The sequence below is a fragment of the Pan paniscus genome, chromosome 3 (genome assembly GCF_029289425.2).
Source record: "Pan paniscus chromosome 3, NHGRI_mPanPan1-v2.0_pri, whole genome shotgun sequence".
In the NCBI taxonomy this organism is placed as follows: domain Eukaryota; kingdom Metazoa; phylum Chordata; class Mammalia; order Primates; family Hominidae; genus Pan; species Pan paniscus.
Genome location: NC_073252.2, coordinates 77,339,164 through 77,350,620, shown reverse-complemented (window position 1 = coordinate 77,350,620; position 11,457 = coordinate 77,339,164).

Below are 11,457 nucleotides of genomic sequence, written 5' to 3'. Positions count from 1 at the left end.
CTCTGAGCTCAAACGCCATGCTGGGAGAACCACTGCTCTCTTCAGAGCTGTCAGACAGGGATGTTTAAGTCTGCAGAAATTTCTGCTGCCTTTTGTTCAGCTATGCCCAGCCCCCAGAGATGGAATCTACAGAGGCAGCCAGCCTTGCTGAGCTGAGGTGAGCTCCCCCCAGTTCAAGCTTCCCTGGCTGTTTTGCTCACCTACTCAAGTCTCATCAATGGAGGACGCCCCTCCCCTGCTGCTGCCTTGCACGTTGATCTCAGACTGCTGCCCAAGCAGTGAGCAAGGCTCCGTGGGTGTGGAACTCATGGACCTGTGCATGGGATATAATCTCCTGGTGTGTCATTTGCTAAGACCATTGGAAAAGCACAGTATTTGGATGGGAGTATCCCATTTTTCCTGGTACTGTCTGTCATGGCTTCCCTTGGCTAGGAAAGGGAAATCCCCCATCCCCTTGCACTTCCTAGGTGAGTCGACACCCCGCTCTGATTTGGCTCACCCTCCGTGGGCTGCACCCACTGTCCAACCAGTCCCAATGAGATAAACCAGGTACCTCAGTTGGAAATGCATAAATCACCCATCTTCTGCTCGATCATGCTGAGAGCTGCAGACCAGAGCTGTTCCTATTTGGCCATCTTTAGTTTACATTTTTAATGTATCTTTCTTATCTTATTACACTGGCTAAGGTGTCCACTATAATATTAGATAGAAATGGTGAAAGGAGGCAATCTTACCTTGTTCCCAGTCTCTAAGGGAAATCATTTAGCTTTTCACTATTAAATATGATGTTAGCTGAGTTTTCCGTAGATGCTCTTTATCAATTTACCAATGAATGCATGTTGAATTATGAAAAAAATTTGCATCTACTAAAACAATCTTTTTTTTTCTTTTGCAGTGTGTTAACATAATAAGGTAAGGGCAGTTCCAAGATGGCCAAATAGGAACAGCTCCAGTCTACAGCTCCCAGCATGAGTGATGCAGAAGATGGGTGATTTCTGCATTTCCAACTAAGGTACTGGGTTCATCTCAATGGGGCTTGTCAGACAGTGGGTGCAGAACAGTGGGTGCAGTGCACCAAGCATGAGCTGAAGCATGGTGAGGCATCACCTCACCCAGGAAGCACAAGGGATCAGGGAATTCCCTTTCATAGCCAAGCAAAGCTGTGACAGATGGCACCTGGAAAATTGGGTCACTCCCACCCTAATACTGTGCTTTTCCAATGGTCTTAGCAAATGGCACACCAGGAGATTATATCCCGCACATGACTGGGAGGCTCCCATGCCCATGGAGCCTCGCTTATTGCTAGCACAGCAGTCTGAGATTGAACTGCAAGGTGGCAGCAAGTCTGGGGGAGGGGCACCCACCATTGCTGAGGCTTGAGTAGGTAAACAAAACGTCCAGGAAGCTCGAACTGGGTGGAGCACACCACAGATCAAGGAGGCATGCCTGCCTCTGTAGACTCCACTGGTTGAGGCAGGGCATAGCCAAACAAAAGGCAGCAGAAACCTCTGCAGACTTAAATGTCCCTGTCTGACAGCTTTGAAGAGAGTAGTGGTTCTCCCAGCACGGAGTTTGAGATCTGAAAATGGACAGACAGCTTCCTCAAGTGGGTCCCTGACACCCAAGTAGCCTATCTGGGAGGCACCCCCCAGTAGGGGCAGACTGACACCTCACACAGCTGGTGGAGGTTTCTGAGACGAAATCTCCAGAGGAACAATCAGACAGTAACATTTGCTGTTTAGCAAATTCACTCTTCTGCAGCCTCCGCTGCTGATACCCAGGCAAACAGGGTCTGGAGTGGACCTCCAGCAAGCTCCAACAGACCTGCAGCTGAGGGTCCTGACTGTTAAAAGGAAAATTAAGAAACAGAAAGGACATCCACACCAAAACCCCGTCTGTACATCACCATCATCAAAGACCAAAGGTAGATAAAACCACAAAGATGGGGATAAAACAGAACAGGAAAACTGAAAATTCTAAAAATCAGAGCACCTCTCCTCCTCCAAACGAATGCAGCTCCTCACAAGCAATGGAACAAAGCTGAGTGGAGAATGACTTTGATGAGCTGAGACAAGAAGGCTTCAGACGATCAAACTTCTCCGAGCTAAAGGAGGAAGTTTGAACACATTGCAAAGAAATTAAAAACCTTGAAAAAAGATTAGACAAATGGCTAACTAAAATAACCAGTGCAGAGAAGTCCTTAAAGGACCTGATGGAGCTGAAAACCATGGCACGAGAACCACGTGATGAATGCACAAGCTTCAGTAGCCGATTCGATCAACTGGAAGAAAGGGTATCAGTGATGGAAGATCAAATGAAAGACATGAAGCAAGAAGAGAAGTTTAGAGAAAAAAGAATAAAAACATATTAACAAAGCCTCCACGAAATATGGGACTAGGTGAAAAGACCAAATCTACATCTGATTGGCAAACCTGAAGGTAATGGGGAGAATGGAACCAAATCGGAAAACACTCTGGAGGATATTATCCAGGGGAACTTCCCCAATCTAGCAAGGCAGGCCAACATTCAAATTCAGTAAATACAGAGAACGCCCCAAAGATACTCCTCAAGAAGAGCAACTCTAAGATACATAATTGTCAGATTCACCAAAGTTGAAATGAAGGAAAAAATGTTAAGGGCAGCCAGAGGGCTGCCCACAGAGGGAACCCCATCAGACTAACAGTGGATCTCTTGGCAGAAATTCTACAAGCCAGAAGAGAGTGAGAGCCAATATTCAACATTCTTAAAGAAAAGAAATTCATCCCAGAATTTCATATCCAGCCAAACTAAGCTTCATAAGTGAAGGAGAAATAAAATCCTTTATAGACAAGCAAATGCTGAGAGATTTTGTCACCAGCAGGCCTGCCCTAAAAGAGCTCCTGAAGGAAGCACTAAACATGGAAAGGAACAACCAGTACCAGCCACTGCAAAAACATGCCAAATTGTAAAGACCATTGAGGCTAGGAAGAAACTGCATCAACGAACAAGCAAAATAACCAGCTAACATCATAATGACAGGATCAAATTCACACATATCATATTAGCCTTAAATGTAAATGGGCTAAATGCTCCAATTAAAAGGCACAGACTGGCAAATTGGATAAAGAGTCAAGACCCATCAGTATGCTGTATTCAGGAAACCCATCTCACCGGCAGAGACACACATAGGCTCAAAATAAAGGGATAGAGGAAGATCTACCAAGCAAACGGAAAACAAAAAAAAGCAGGGATTGCAATCCTAGGCTCTGATAAAACAGACTTTAAACCAACAAAGATCAAAAGAGACAAAGAAGGCCATTATATAAGGGTAAAGGGATCAATTCAACAAGAAGAGCTAACTATCCTAAGTATATATGCGCCCAATACAGGAGCACCCAGATTCATAAAGCAAGTCCTTAGCAACCTACAAAGAGACTTAGACACCCACACAATAATAATGGGAGACTTCAACACCCCATTGTCAACATTAGACAAATCAATGAGACAGAAAGTTAACAAGAATATTCAGGAATTGAATTCAGCTCTGCACCAAGCGGACCTAATAGACATCTACAGAACTCTCCACCCCAAATCAACAGAATATACATTTTTTTTCAGCACAACGCTGCACCTATTCCAAAATTGACCACATACTTGGAAGTAAAGCACACCTCAGCAAATGTAAAAGAACAGAAATTATAACAAACTGTCTCTCAGACCACAGTGCAATCAAACTAGAACTCAGGATTAAGAAACTCACTCAAAACCACTCAACTACATGGAAACTGAACAACCTGCTCCTGAATGACTACTGGGTACATAATGAAATGAAGACAGAAATAAAGATGTTCTTGAAACCAATGAGAACAAAGACACAACATACCAGAATCTCTGGGACACATTTAAAGCAGTGTGTAGAGGGAAATTTATAGCACTAAATGCCCACAAGAGAAAGCGGGAAAGATCTAAAATTAACACCCTAACATCACAATTAAAAGAACTAGAGAAGCAAGAGCAAACACATACAAAAGCTAGCAGAAAGCCAGAAATAACTAAGATCAGAGCAGAACTGAAGGAAATAGAGACACAAAAACCCTTCAAAAAATCAATGAATCCAGGAGCTGCTTTTTTTGAAAAGATCAACAAAATTTGATGGACCACTAGCAAGACTAATAAAGAAGAAAACAGAGAAGAATCAAATAGACACAATAAAAAATGATAAAGGGGATATCACCATCGATCCCACAGAAATACAAACTACCATCAGAGAATATTATAAACAACTCTATGAAAATAAACTAGAAAATCTAGAAGAAATGGATAAATTCCTGGACACATACATCCTCCCAAGACTAAACCATAAAGAAGTTGAATCTCTGAATAGACCAATAACAGGCTCTGAAATTGTGGCAATAATTAATAGCTTACCAATCAAAAAAGGTCCAGAACCAGATGGATTCACAGCTGAATTCTACCAGAGGTACAAGGAGGAGCTGGTACCATTCCTTCTGAAACTATTCCAATCAATAGAAAAAGAGGGAATCCTCCCTAACTCATTTTATGAGGCCAGCATCATCCTGATACCAAAGCCTGGCAGAGACACAACAAAAAAAGACAATCTTAGACCAATGTCCCTGATGAACATCGATGCAAAAATCCTCAATAAAATACTGGCAAACCAAATCCAGCAGCACATCTAAAAGCTTGTCCACCATGATCAAGTGGCCTTCATCCCTGGGATGCAAGGCTGGTTCAATATACACAAATCAATAAACATAATCCAGCATATAAACAGAACCAAAGACAAAAACCACATGATTATCTCAATAGATGCAGAAAATGCCTTTGGCAAAATTCAACAGCCCTTCATGCAAAAAACTCTCAATAAATTAGGTATTGATGGGATGTATCTCAAAATAATAAGAGCTATCTATGACAAACGCACAGCCAATATCATACTGAATGGGCAAAAACTGGAAGCATTCCCTTTGAAACCTGGCACAAGACAGGGATGCCCTCTCTCACCACTCCTATTCAACATTGTGTTGGAAGTTCTGGCCAGGGTAATCAGGCAGGAGAAAGAAATAAAGGGTATTCAATTAGGAAAAGAGGAAATCAAATTGTCCCTGCTTGCAGATGACATGATTGTATATCTAGAAAACCCCATCATCTCAGCCTAAAATATCCTTAAGCTGATAAGCAACTTTAGCAAAGTCTCAGGATACAAAATCAATGTGCAAAAATCACAAGCATTCTTATACACCAATAACAGACAAACAGAGAGCCAAATCATGAGTGAACTCCCATTCACAATTGCTTCAAAGAGAATAAAATGCCTAGGAATCCAACTTACAAGGGATGTGAAGGACCTCTTCAAGGGGAACTACAAACCACTGCTTAACAAAATAAAAGAGGACACAAACAAATGGAAGAACATTTCTTGCTCAGGGATAGGAAGAATCAATATCATGAAAATGACCATACTGCCCAAGATAATTTATAGATTCAATGCCATCCCCATCAAGCTACCAATGACTTTCTTCACAGAATTGGAAAAAACTACTTTAAAGTTCATATGGAACCAAAAAAGAGCCCGCATTGCCAAGTCAATCCTAAGCTGAAAGAACAAAGCTGGAGGCATCATGCTACCTGACTTTGAACTATATTATAAGGCTACAGTCACCAAAACAGCATGGTACTGGTACCAAACAGAGATATAAACCAACGGAACAGAACAGAGTCCTCGGAAATAATACCACACACCTACAACTATCTGATCTTTGACAAACCTGACAAAAACAAGAAACAGGGAAAGGATTCCCTATTTAATAAATGGTGCTGGGAAAACTGGCTAGCCATATGTAGAAAGCTGAAACTGGATCCCTTCCTTACACCTTATACAAAAATTAATTCAAGATGGATTAAGGACTTAAATGTTAGACTTAAAACCATAAAAACCCTAGAAAAGAACCTAGGCAATACCATTCAGGACATAGGCATGGGCAAGGACTTCATGACTAAAACACCAAAAGCAATGGCAACAAAAGCCAAATTGACAAATGGGATCTAATTAAACTAAAGAGCTTCTGCACAGCAAAAGAAACTACCATCAGAGTGAACAGGCAACCTACAGAATGGGAGAAAGCTTTTGCAATCTACTCATCTGACAAAGGGCTAATATCCAGAATCTATAATGAACTCAAACAAATTTACAAGAAAGAAACAAACAACCCCATCAACAAGTGGGTGAAGGATATGAACAGACACTTCTCAAAAGAAGACATTTATGCAGCCAAAAGACACATGAGAAAATGCTCATCATCACTGGCCATCAGAGAAATGCAAATCAAAACCACAATGAGATACCATCTCACACCAGTTAGAATGGCGATCATTAAAAAGTCAGGAAACAACAGGTGCTAGAGAGGATGTGGAGAAATAGGAACACTTTTACACTGTTGGTGGGGCTGTAAACTAGTTCAACCATTGTGGAAGTCAGTGTGGCGATTCCTCAGGGATCTGGAACTAGAAATACCATTTGACCCAGCCATCCCATTACTGGGTATATACCCAAAGGAAAATAAATCATGCTGCTATGAAGACACATGCACACGTATGTTTATTGTGGCACTACTCACAATAGCAAAGACTTGGAACCAACCCAAATGTCAAACAATGATAGACTGGATTAAGAAAATGTGGCAAATATACACCATGGAATACTATGCAGGCATAAAAAAGGATGAGTTCATGTCCTTTGTAGGGACATGGATGAAGCTGGAAACCATCATTCTCAGCAAACTATCACAAGGACAAAAAACCAGACACCACATGTTCTCACTCATAGGTGGGAATTGAACATTGAGAACACTTGGACACAGGAAGGGGAACATCGCACACCAGGGCCTGTTGTAAGGGGGGTAGAGGGGAGAGATAGCATTCGGAGATATACCTAATGTAAATGATGAGTCAATGGGTGTAGCACACCAACATGGCACATATATACATACGTAACAAACCTACACATTATGCACATGTACCCTAGAACTTAAAGTATAATAAAAATATATATATATATTTTAAAAACCCATCAAACATCAGAGAGCTTTTTTTCTAAATGCTGCAGAATTAAAGTCATGTATTAATGCATTTTACTGATGATTCCCAAGGACCTACAACTATACCAGACATATAGTAGGTGCTCAAAAATATTTATCAAACAAACTAATGAATGATTTCTGAAAAAAAACATAATAAGGTAAGTTACATTGATTGATTTTAGAATGTTGAACCAGCCTTACATTTCTGGGATAACCCTCTTCCCTTTGGTAGTAATATACTTTTAATATATAGCTGGATTTGCACCATTAATATTTTACTGGAGGTTTTTGTGCCTGTGTTGCTATGTTTATGAGGGTTATTGAAATGTTCCATTGATGTATTTTTCTATTCTTTCACCCATATCATACTCTCTTGACTACTGTGGCTTTACAGTAAGTCTTAAAATCAGGTATTTTGTGTCCTCCAACATTTTTCTTCTCTTTAAAAATTATTTTAGCTATTCTAATTACTTTATATTTCATATAAACACTCCTCTTCCTTTTCTTCCTCCTTCTTTTTATTCTTCTATTCTATTTCCCTAATTTTGCATGCAAGTTATATTGGTCTTGTAAGATGAGTAGAGATCATGTAAAACTGGCATTATTTCCTCCTTATGTATTTGGTAGAACTCACAAGTAAAGACACTTAGGTTTGAAGTTCTCCCTGCTGGAAGGTTTTTAACTATAAATTCTGTTTCTTGGATATGGATAAAAGTACTCAAGTTTTCCATTGCTTTTTGTATAAACTTTAGCAACTTGTGTATTTCAAATAATTGGTCTATTTAATCTAAAGTCTTAAATTTATCAGCATAGTTGTTTATTGTATTCCCTTGTTGTATTTTTAATGTCTGTGGCATCTATTGAGATATCTCCTTTTTTGTTTCTGATACCTGTAATTCTTGTGTGTGTGTGTTTTTTTTTTTCCTCTCTCTCTCTCTCAACTCATTCCGGATATTACTGGTCTTTTCGATGAACAAGCTTTTGGTTTTGATTATTTTTTCCATTATTTTTGTTTTAAATTTCATTGATTTCTGCTCTTTATTGCTTCCTTCTTTCTACATACTTTGGGTTTAACTCTTTCTAGCTTCTTAAGGTATAATACTATATTTTGATTTCAGACCTTCTTGTCTAATATGAGCATTTAATGTTCCATATTTTCCTATAAGCATTGCCTTGGTTGCATCCCACAAATTTTGGTATGTTCAAAATGTTTTAAAATTTTCCTTGGATAATTTTTATTTATCTATTTTCACGTTTCTCAACTCCTCTGGTATCTCCATTCCGCTATTCAATAATTCCAGGGAACTTTTTTTTCAGTTGTTGTAATTTGAGGTCTAAAATCCTCATTTGGTTATTTCTTTTAGTTTTTACTTATTTGCTGAAAACTTGTATCTTTCCCTTCATTTCAAGAGTATGTGCCCTTACTTCATGGAACATAGCTATAATAATTGCTTTAAAGTCTTTGTCTGATAATTCCAACATCTGGATCATCTGGGGTTGCAATCTGTTGATTCTTATTTTCTTGTGAGAATTACTGAGATTTTTCTGGTTCTTTGTATGTTGAGTAATTTCAGATTATATCCTAGACATTTTAAATTTTGTTTTGAGTCTCTGACTCTAGTTTAAATGCTCTGGAAAATGTCTATTTTTATTTTTGTAATCAATCTGATTAGGTTGGAGTGCAAGTTCTCATCCACTTTTTGCATGTTTCTGTTTCAATGTCAGTTTTTATTTTTCAAAACATTTGCTTTGATATTTGGGTCTGCACCATGGGAGCACCACCCAGGTATAGGATATAGGAGGCATTCTACACGTAGTTCAGTTTTCCAAGCCTTTGCTGTGCTGCTTCAGATCTGTTTTATGCATGTGCAACTCAGTGGTGGGTTTAAGATTTGATACACAGATTCAAGGGATTTCTTTGTCAATTCCCTTCTTTCTGTGATATTTCCTCCACACTTTCCAGAACCCAGAGTCCCTTTTCCCAGTACTATAACTTAAAAACTGGGTTTTTATCCTCCCTGCACTGTTACACACATCAAGGACTGAGTTCACCTTAAGGGCAGGGCAGCAAGACCACAGGGTCCACTGATCGGAGAAAAAGGCTCTCAGAGAGTTAGGTGCCTTTACGGCCTCGGCCGCTACTGCAGAAGTACAGCTTCATGACTGGGGCTTGCCTCAAAGCAGGACTCAGAGAATAAAAAGAGAGAAAATGAAGAGAGGAGGTATTTCTACTGAACAATTTGTCCTGTAAGAAACCTACTTCCTGCTTTCTTTCCTCTGTCCAAAAAGTAAGCGTTTTTCTTGGAGCTTTTTCTATTCACAACTGCTGCAGACTTCCAGCATTCAGGCTGCTCTTGAGTATAAACCGGAAGATATGGCAGAGTTTTTTTAAAGGTGGGGGAGCAGGAGGGGTGGGCGGTGGGCATGGTGGCTCATGCCTGAAATCCCAGCACTTTGGGATGTTGAGGTGGGAGGATTGCTTGAAGTTCGAAAACAGCTTCGGTAACAAAGTGAGACCCTCATCTCTACTTTTTTAAAATTAAAATTAAAATTAAAATAATGAGAAACTTGCTCCTGTATCAGTCATGATCTTCAAGCTTTTATTTCCCTCCTCAATATGCCTAATATTACTCTTCAAAGTTCTCAGATAGTTGCTTTATATATTCTGTCTAGTTTTTAGTTGTAATCAAAGAGATTGGCAGACTGTGCTTAATCTATCACAAGCGCTCAGAATTAATTTTGTCTACTTTCATTTTATTCACCAACTTTAGAATCTAAATCTTAAGATTTTTACTCTCTTTGTTTTCTGAATCTCTTGCCATAGCAACTTTGATCAAAGTGTCTTCAGATTTTGGAAGTTGCCCTTGCTCATATGAAAGCACTTAAAGCTGTAAAGGGACTCACAAATTATAGGAACATTGTGTCATGTTACCTGTGTTTGATTTGGTGTGAGAAGAGCTTGGGTCAGGTCCAGTTCTGCCCTTATCAGCTAGAAGATCTTGAGTAAGTTATCAAACCCCTCCGAACTGCAGTTTCCCCATCTTTAAAATAAAGATCATCGTACAAAACTCACAGGTTTGTTGTAAGAATTAAATCAGACATTAGGGGTGCTAAGTCTGCCTATACGAGGTACTCAATAAATGGTAACTATTTTTATCATTAGGAACAGTTTGTATTGCTGATGTTTATTTGACCAATTTTGGTCAAAGGATACTTTGCCTTATAGCCTTGTTTCAGTGTTATGGTAACAGTAATCATTAGACCTCGATCAAGATAATTGCAAACTATGGATGAGATCAGTCAGAAGTATCTCAGTAATGAATATCCATAGGGGATCTCTTTGCTTGTACAGTAGCACCCTTCGTCCTTCGTTTCACCTTCTTTGGTTTCAGTTACCTGTGGTCAACCACATTCTGAAAATATTACATACAGTAAGACATTTTGAGAGAGAGACTATAGTCACATATTATAGTATATTATTATAATTATTCTATTTTATTTTTAGTTATTGTTGTTAATCTCTTACTATGCCCATTATAAATTAAACATCATCATAGGTATATATGTATAGGAAAAAAACATGGTATATATAGGGTTCTGCACTATCTACAGTTTCAGGCATTCAATGGGGATCTTGGAATGTATTCCCCATGGATAAGTGAATACTATTTTTATTCTTGGTAAAAATAGTATATTTTTCGAAGAGGTGCGATTACAGAAGATGGCAGTGCCCCGATGACCAGAAAAAACCAGCACCTTCTGGAGAAACATTTAGCAGGGATCTGACAATACAGAAAAGAAGAATCGAAGTGGTTGTAGAAACACAAAGAAGAGTATAAGAGTAGAGTGATATATTCTGTCTTTGGTAGAAAACTTTTCCTCCAGTACCTTTTTTTTGTTAACTGTAGCTTCAACTCATGTATTTCTTTGTTTCTTGAAATATCCAATTCTCTTCTATTCATCAATCCTCATTATAAATTCAAAACCGTGTCACTGCCTGGAATTTCTTTGTTGAAATGGAGGTCGCATTTTTAATAATCCAGCTTCCTTGGGGGCCTCTGATTATCTTTTTCCATATGCTAATTAACGGTCATAACTTTTTTTTTTCTTTTCTGGTTTTCTATCACCTTTGTCACATCTGGCAGGTTATAACTTGCTTCAAGATTTGCTTCTTGGTTTTTTTCTTCTTGCTAGCTCTCTTGTTTATGAGCTTATAATGCTTGCCTGGGACTTTTTAATTGCATTCTATTTGAATACAAATGGCTTCTGAACTTTTTATTCTTCACATTTCTGGAATGATAATAAGTAATAGAGTCAAATTTAACTAAGGAAGAAGAATATCGAAAGTTCGCTAGAGCAGAACACAGAATAATACAGC